This window comes from Coptis chinensis, chromosome 7 (genome assembly GCF_015680905.1).
Source record: "Coptis chinensis isolate HL-2020 chromosome 7, ASM1568090v1, whole genome shotgun sequence".
Taxonomy (NCBI): domain Eukaryota; kingdom Viridiplantae; phylum Streptophyta; class Magnoliopsida; order Ranunculales; family Ranunculaceae; genus Coptis; species Coptis chinensis.
The window spans coordinates 8,369,493-8,378,780 of NC_141462.1; the positions used below are offsets into that span (position 1 = coordinate 8,369,493).

The 9,288-nt window shown below is 33.5% G+C and overlaps 1 pseudogene; it reads left to right on the plus strand.

Moving 5' to 3' along the window:
• The first annotated feature begins 1,068 nt into the window (after positions 1–1,068).
• On the plus strand, positions 1,069–2,393 carry LOC147485751 (guanosine nucleotide diphosphate dissociation inhibitor 2 pseudogene; annotated as a pseudogene).
• Positions 2,394–9,288: the final 6,895 nt, after the last annotated feature.

Sequence of the window (9,288 nt, forward strand, 5' to 3'; positions counted from 1 at the left end):
AAGGTTATTAATTGGGCATATTAAGTAGTTCTTGTCAATTGCCTTCTATAAAGGTGTTCCCAAAGATTATTTATGAGGATAATCCAGCTTGTATAGCCCAGATTCAAGAATGATTTATAAAAGGAGACATGACAAAACACATTGCGCCAAAATTCTTTTACACTCATCAGATTAAGAAGAAGAAGCAGATTAAGGTCGAGCAAGTTCGTTCCAGTGACAACCTTGCTGTTCTCTTCACTAAATCACTACCAAAGCATACATTTTCAAAAGCTTGTATATGGGATCGACATGCTTGTGAGTTCACCACCAAGCCATATAAAAACTTGTCTTTATCAGGGGGAGTAATAGAATAGGGGGAGCATCATGAAGAATGTGTCCCAGGACATATGCACTACTGTACTCTTTTTCCTTATCTAGGTTTTATCCCACTGGGTTTTCCTAGTAAAGGTTTTAATGAGGCAGTATTACGCAAGTCACAATGATTCTGAGTAATGTTGTACTCTTTTTCCTTAGCTTTGGTTTTTTCCCATTGGGTTTTACTTAGCAAGGTTTTAATGAGGCAACTGTCATTGGATGATTATAGAGCATCCAGAAGAATGCTACAAAAGATGCATCCACCATAATTTCCACAAGAATGGTGGACATCCAAGGGGGAGTGTTATGAAATCCATGGGCTTATATGGATGCCCACCATTGATATGTGTTATCCTGATAATCCTCTATCTTGGTATTTATCCTGATAACCTTCTATCTTGATATTTATCCTGATCATCCTCTATCTTACTGTTTATCCTGTTAATCCCTTATCTTAGAAAGGAGGTTACCTAGTTGTATATAAAGGTAACCTCCTCCCATTTAGTTTGACCTCAAGAAATAAGAATTCTCTCTCTCTCTCTCTCTCTCTCTCTTTTATTGATTCAATCTACATGTTAAGTTAGTGTGGTGTTCTCTCCAAATCGGTTTAATTTCTAACAAGACTCCATTTATTCTTTTATTGCAGGAGCAGCAGCCGAAAAAGGCGATCGATCGAGAAAAAAACCCTCAATCAATCAATCAAAATAAAAAACAATGGATGAAGAGTACGATGTGATTATTTTGGGGACAGGTCTCAAAGAATGCACAAACTCGAATCCCCGTTCGTTGATAACGACCTCAAGGTCCTGCACATGGATTGAAATGACTATTACGGCGGAGAGTCAACTTCGCTCAATCTCATTCAGCTCTGGAAAAGATTTAGGGGAGATGACAAGCCTCCACCACATTTAGGCTCTAGCAGGGACAATAATGTGGACATGATCCCAAAGTTCATGATGGCAAATGGTACCACAGTGCTGTGAGACTCATCCATACAGATGTTACAAAATATTTGTCCTTTAAGGCTGTCGATGGAAGTTTTGTCTTTAACAAAGGAAAGGTTCACAAGGTTCCAGCAACAGACCTGAAATCTCCACTCATGGGTTTATTTGAGAAGCGCCGTGCTCGCAAGTTTTTCATTTACGTTCAAGATTACAAAGAAAGTGAGCCACAAACACACGAGGGAATGGACCTTACAAGAGTAACTACAAGACAACTTATTGCGAAATACGGTCTCGATGACAACACAGTGGACTTTATTGGTCATGCTTTGACACTTCATAGAGATGACCGTTACCTTGATGAACCTGCACTTGATACAGTGATGAGAATGAAGCTTTATGCAGAATCTTTAGCACGTTTTCAAGGAGGATCACCATATATATATCCTTTATATGGATTAGCAGAGCTTCCTCAGGCATTTGCACGGCTCAGTGCAGTGTATGGTGGAACATACATGCTAAATAAACATGAATGCAAAGTAGAGTTTGATGAGGAAGGAAAGGTGTTTGGTGTCATTTACGAAGGAGAAACTGCCAGATGCAAGAAAGTTGTCTGTGATCCTTCTTACTTGCTCAATAAGGTTAGGAAGGTTGGGAGGGTTGTTAGGGCAATCTGTATTATGAGCCATCCTATCCCAAATAGAAATGATTCTCATTCGGTGCAAGTCATCCTCCCTCAGAAGCAATTAGGCAGCAGATCAGACATGTACCTCTTCTCGGCCGCTCAGATTCACATGTTGTTGCTGCTAAGGGAAAATTCATTGCCTTTGTTTCTACGGAAGCAGAGACATATCATCCCGAAGTTGAACTGAAGCAAGGAATCGACCTTCTAGGGCCTGTTGACGAGATATTTTTCGATGTCTGTGTAGATATGAACCCTCCCTGGACAATTGCTTTATATCAATGAGTTATGATGCCACTACATAGTTTGAGTCAACTGTTATGGATGTGCTCAACATGTATGCCCTTATCACTGGAAAGGTACTCGACCTCAGTGTGGATTTAAGTGCTACGGAAGAATGAGAAGCTGGCGTATACTTGATTTAACTACTTATGCTTGCATCTTCTGTAATTTTATGAGATTGTTATGTTGCCAATGTCTGCAATGTTACAGTTAAGGTGAATCTACTCAGTCATGACATCCAACCCTACAACATGGATTTGTTATTACTTTAATCTCAAAGTAATAAGTGGATCTTGAACAAATTGGTACAAATTGGTGATTACTCAATTCAAATATAATGGAAATAGTAAAAGTATGGAATATTAGGTTGGAAAAACAACATTTGACAATCAATATGGATGTATGTTGTTATCAGTAGCGCTGCATTCATGGTTCAAATTTTAATATTTTTAATATTTTTATTATTATTATTTTATTTTATTTTTTATTATTATTTTTTTTGCAGGCCTATGTATATTATTTTATTTTTTTGCATACCTATCTGATAAAGCAAAAAGGAAAGTATTTGATTTGGTGAGATGTAACAAATTATGTTAGGAATGTAACAGAATCTCATATAAGACCTGAAGCTCTCCAGCAGCAAAGCGGGTGACGTTGAATAAAATCTTTCAACAACTGAGGGAAGTTAGAGAAAAATTCAGAGAGGAAGTTAGGAATATAGAGAAATGCTTGGAAGTAAACAAAACATCTAATACTGAATATCCAGTGTTCGATCTGTCTAACCATCTATTCCAAGACTATTCTCGTAAGAGACCTTAATTAAGTTTATAGAAAACCCGAGGATTTGCAATACTTACGAGGAAGGAATATTGATCTCTAGACTTTATGCTCTAATTCACATGTAATGATTTCAAAATGGTTATGATATGTGCACTAGAGAATGTCCTGTGGAGTTGTCTTTTCGATAAATATCCTTTAGTAAATTTTACTTTGTTCAGTCAAAGTATTTTTTAAGTTTTGGTTCATTGTATTTTTTATTTTATTTTTAGTGAAGGTAAAGCAGCTTTTTTCATTGTAAGAACTGTGAGTTCCCATTTCCCAAATGTAGTTTAATTGGCTGGCCACTCATGAAATTGCATTGGGCACCCCCTAAAAAAAATATTACAAGTTTGCCATTTTCTAAAAACAAAATGTTTTGTATTGGGCCCAAGCCCAACAACCACTCAAACGGTCTCGCCATGTGCGCCATGTCGTTTGAGTGTACACTCAAACGGTTTCGCCATATCGTTTGAGTGTACACTCAAGCGATCTGCGCGTGTTGTTTGAGACAAAACTCTCGCAGTTTTAGCTAGACGATATGACGGGGTCGTTTAGGCAGTCTCCAAAATGACATGGCTAAGCTCTAGACTGATAAGCACACAATAGCCGTGTATTTACAATCTATTTGATGAAGAAACTAAACCAATAATACAAAAATAAAAAGATTTGAATGTAATTTAATTGTTCAAAATAATCAACAATATCCCCTCGAGCCTCTAGACTGATAAAGCTCCCAACTACCTTTGGCCTCAGGCAACGATGTTTCAATAGAAGGATCTTGCACCATGAAGGTTTGCTTCAATACCCATTCCAGTACTGAGAGTACCTCGGCCTAAGAGAGGAATACTTGCGAACACAGTTATCATGGTGAATAGAACTGATGGCGAGAATGATCTATGCCATGTAAAACCTCAAACATCTTCTTTAGAGAGTATCCTCCCTCATCAAATAACACATACCCGAAAGCAAAAAAGTACTCACTCCTCGGGAACAACAAAATAACTTTCTTCCTGTATTCAAAGTAGTGAAGCATAAAATATGATAGATGAATATGCTTAAATATATCATGAAAATGAAATCTCAAAATCCTATAGCAGTAGATACTTAATCGGGCTTTCTCATAGACCCCTAAAAAAAACACCCATTCCAGCCTTTCATACGAATCCTAATAAAACAAAATTCCTAAAACCTACTAAACCAAAAACTCAACTTCTTATATCAAACTCACTCTCAAACCTAGCAAACAAACTTTCTTAAAACTCTCAAACCTAGCAGCCAAGTTAGATTTTGAAAGCTATCAGCATTCAGAAAAACAAATTATCGATCAGCCACCATTCTATTCATGTAAGTTTTTCTTTAACACATTGTCAAGCTAGGTAATAGGGAATACACTTTGGTAATATATTGATAGCTACTTTTCAGCTCTCACACCACTAATTAATTGATGTTATGCCATATAGCAATTTTAATATGCACATATATATTATAATTGTATTATGAGGTTGTGAGGACACTAAACTACGAATAATGAAATCCTTTTCATTCAAATTTGTTGATGATTTTATAGATGTACAATACAAAACAAGACAAATTCACCAAAAAGTTTTAACTATAGAATACTGTAGTGTTTCAAATTTTGATGTCAACACTAATACTACAACATAGTATTAATAAAAGAAAAAATAGCTCAACAAACATAATTAATTTGATTTATGACAAATTATTTTGGAAAAACAGAGAGTGGTTGAGTATATTAAATTATTATGAAAATTATTAGTAACTATATAGAGCTATTAGATATGAATATTATATTGGCTTTCACTAAATTCTTGATGTGGACAGTTCTTTGTTTTCTCCAGTTCGGTTGTGGAACTGTTATCCACATGTTTTACTTTATCATAAAATTGCCCCGTTTGTGAAACATAAATAGTATTTTGCAAGGCCAAATTAAATTCTCATTGTTATACCGGGGAATACTTAGCATGCGTTTGTTTTTTAAGTCTAATGAATGGTGGATTGTTTGACCTATTAGGATTAACAACTATCTTACTTGATCTTGCTTTATATTAAATTATTAATAACTATCTTAACTTTGCAGATCTCTGGGTGAAAGAAGTTTTCTGTATGGTTACCTGGTTAGCATATGACCAACCCAATCTATAACACAAATATTTTAGGACTGTATGGACCTAGATATGACCACCAGCGAGTGGGTATGGTACATATGTATGCATCACTAAGAATGTGAATAGACTCTATACAAATCTTCACACATTACAAATAGGAAGGCCACAAGGAATAAATAAGCAAAAGATATGTTAACTACTTTTGTTCACACCTACCTAAGGGCATGACAACTTAGTTAAACAACAAACAAAAATAAATAACCTTCGGCTAATCAAGATCATGTAGACATATCAGAACACCACCCAAGGATCACTTGAATAACTGTTCTAACCATCTTCAAGAAGTTAATCAAAACCGATATCTAAAATATAAAACAAGGGATATTAATTATACTATAAACAAAGCAAAAAATTTATATGATAAAAAACAATTACCTATCAACAACTTTTACTGCTAAATTCTTCTTTGTCTTTTTTTAGTATTATGTAACATGTTGAGTTAACTCCAATGCACCACTTAGGATACAAAGGAGGATGTACACATTTAGTATAAGCAATTATTGGCGCTGAGAACTTTGATCAATTAATTTATATACACATGAATATAAGACTATACGCTATCCGGACTCATCTTCATATAATTCAGAACACCCAAGTCCCCAACACATGCACATGTACAACTTAGCATATTTTGTCTCTTAAGCATCTTAAGTAATTGGACTAAAATAATATTTGACTAAAACAACTTACCCATCCATGGCGTCTACGGTAGTAGATAAGTAAGACTACAAGGAGTTTAAGCAAAACTACTCTACACAGGGAAATAGGTTTGTGGCTGGAGGTGTAAGGAACGATGAGGGAAAAATTTCTACATTTTCACCAAAACAAACTTCAGACATTAGAACTTCCTCTTTTTTTTTTTGTGTTTGAACAATTAAATCTCAGTTCACGTGGTCTTACAATGACAAATGAAATAAACGAAATAAACCGAAAAAAAAAAAAATTAAAAATAAGCAGAGACCAAACCAAAAAACAACAGCCCATAGACAAGTGTTTACAATAATGTGTCTTATTTTCAAACCAGTAATGTTACACCCACCCACTAATTTAACATTTTGACCTACTATTTAAATCTACTGATGTGTCAAAAGTCCTAATCATTGATTTACATAGAGATACATGTCCGTGTGTATTGCAATGCAAACCAACATTATCCAAATAATCAGTCACAATAGTATATCTAAAAAGAAAGTCTGTGTAACACTACTCCATTAAAAGAACTGTTGAAAAAAAAATATCATGTAACAAAAAATTGGAAACTGGATCAAATGCATTGAACTAACCTAAAAACTTAATTAAAATGGATGCAACTATACTTAATTTAACTCAAAAAATAATTAACGAGAAATCGAAAACTTTATATAAATGCATTGGGTTTTTTTTTAAAATAAACAATGAGGCCAAAACAATTTTATGGACAACTCGATGTTTAGACGACTACACCATCACAAAACTCCAACCAATTAATGGACTATATATGGGCCAAAGTTTGGGCTTTCATAAAATACATACATATTTAGAAGACTTTGTTGGGTTTTTGATGTTGTTCGTACATTTTTTTGGCTTGATACACTATTCATACATACAAAATATACTCTAACGCTTTGTTCAAACAATGTTACAACATATTCAAACAACATTATGCAAAGTTGCATACCTGTTTGTAATATTTTAACTATAAATTCCATATAATGTATGAAGGTTTTATAAAAAAAAAATATGAATTCCACATACATTGATAAATAGTAGTTCGGTTAATACAAATTTTATTGTTCCAATTCTTTGATTCTTCTTCCATCACAATTTAACGATTCAATAAGTGCAAGTTTATACATCAATAAAAAGTTTTTAATAAATAATACTCAGACCAAGGACACATTTTCATTAAAAAATTAAACTCAACCACAATTAAATAGGTTAACAAACTTTATTATGGGCTATGTCTAAGATGCACTATAGCCCTAAAAACTGCACTATGGGCCTAAGCGATAAAATTAGACTGTATGCGTCAATTTAGTTCCTATTACATATTACCAAAAGGGCTTATGACTTAAGTCCACATTTGTATACAACCCACATTTTAATATAGTTTTGAAGTAACATTTTTTATACATAATAATAAAATAGAAAAAATCATATAAAAACGGTCCCCGTTCGTTGAACGGGTTAAAAAATCTAGTACAGTGCATATCATACATGCATAGTGGTGTTTGCATGTATATAAGAGATGTTATAATTGGTATTAATAAAAATAACTTACTGACGTCAACCCAAAAATGTCCTTATAGCGAAATTATTAATGATAGATGCTTTGATGTTACCCCGTTTTTGCCGTAATTATTGGTCAACTAAGTCTAAAACCGAAATTATTGGTCAATTTATATGTTTGGGGCTAAATTTATGTTTAATTTTTAGTCTCTCGTATCCCATGATTAGTCTCATGCTTGGTTACCAATTTGGGATACTCGAATAATTCGAGTTTCATTCATTTACACGTTTGAAAAATTCAGTAAAAATTTCACAATACGTTAATAATATGTAGTACGTTTTATACGAATATTAAACGTTTTGAAATAAAAATTGAAATTTCAAAAATTCAGTACACTTAAAGAGGAATTGTAATATATATTTAGCAATATAATTAAAATGTTCCACCACTTTTACTCAACATAAACTCTAATAATCCAGATATATTGTTAACCAATTATATAACTGTCACAATTCACAAACATTTATCTTAGCTACTTTTCAAAAATTTGACCATGTTGGCCAGCGAGTTCATTAGAAATTGATCGTTTGAATTAGATGAGTTAGGCTAGAGTATAGTATTTGACTCGCCCAACCATTAATCATTTTTTTCTCCAACACTTTTCTATCTCTTTTGTACTCATATCTATTTTAATTTAGAATATAGATTTGCAAACTATATGGGAAAATAAGAATTAGAAGCAACACATCTATGTCTCTATGTTAGTTTACTCTTTTGAAATGCCAAAAAAAAAAGTCCTTCATATACAAAAGTTTTAAAGCTTTTAAGAATGTCTTTCATAATCTACTCTTTTGTTCTTATTTATGTAGCTTCATGCTATTTTTTTTTTTTTTGGATTGGTAGGCGAGGTTGTTAGAGAGGTCCCCTACCCCTTTTCATAAATAAAATAGTGAGTTACAATCTTATTTATCTAGTTTCATGCTACTCATCCTCATAAAAATTTGGTTTTCTATTATTATTATTATTATATGAAGTATTTTTTAAATAAATTTTTGAATAATTCAGAAATTCATATTTTATACGTTTATATGAAAAAAATGTAAATTATTCTGAATTATTGAAAAATATTAAAATATTAAACATATAGGCCTTCAATAATTTAATTCGTGTATTATTTGCAAATTATTCGGAAAATTGCTAACAAAGTTTTCAAGTCGACCATCTAATTTTGCTTTAAGTCTTGGAGTAGGGAAAAATTCGTGTTTGAGATAGGGGAAATAAAATCTTTGAGATTTGTCTTATACATGACAGCTGAACTACTCGAGTGGTGGATTTGAAAGGTTCTTAAATTAAAATTCTTCGTGGCCATTGTTGGTGATGCATTTTTTTGTGGTGGATTCCCTGCACAGACAGGAAAGTCAAGAAATGCGGGCTGGTACATAGAAGTTAAAACTGAGGTCCCTTGCCTAGGTTGTTTTGCTTTAAACCCACCACAACGTTATCTTATGTGTAAGTGTGCAGCAGAGTGAGCTAGTGAAGTACCGAAAAAAGTGCGTAACAGAGCCAATGGTGATTTTCCCCAGAAAGCAGAAACACAAAACCTATGTGCACTTTTCCATCCTATGAATGTGTAATCTGGGGTGCAATAATGTCCATCTCTGCAGTTTACACTGTGTGTGTGCTGAAAAACTTGAGTTTGACCAAATTTTTTCTAAAAGAAAATTCTAAAAAGCATAATGCTAAATTTCAACACATAACACCAAGTGTAGCATTGACTTGTAAGTAGAGGCATAGATCCCACCATGCACTTCAATA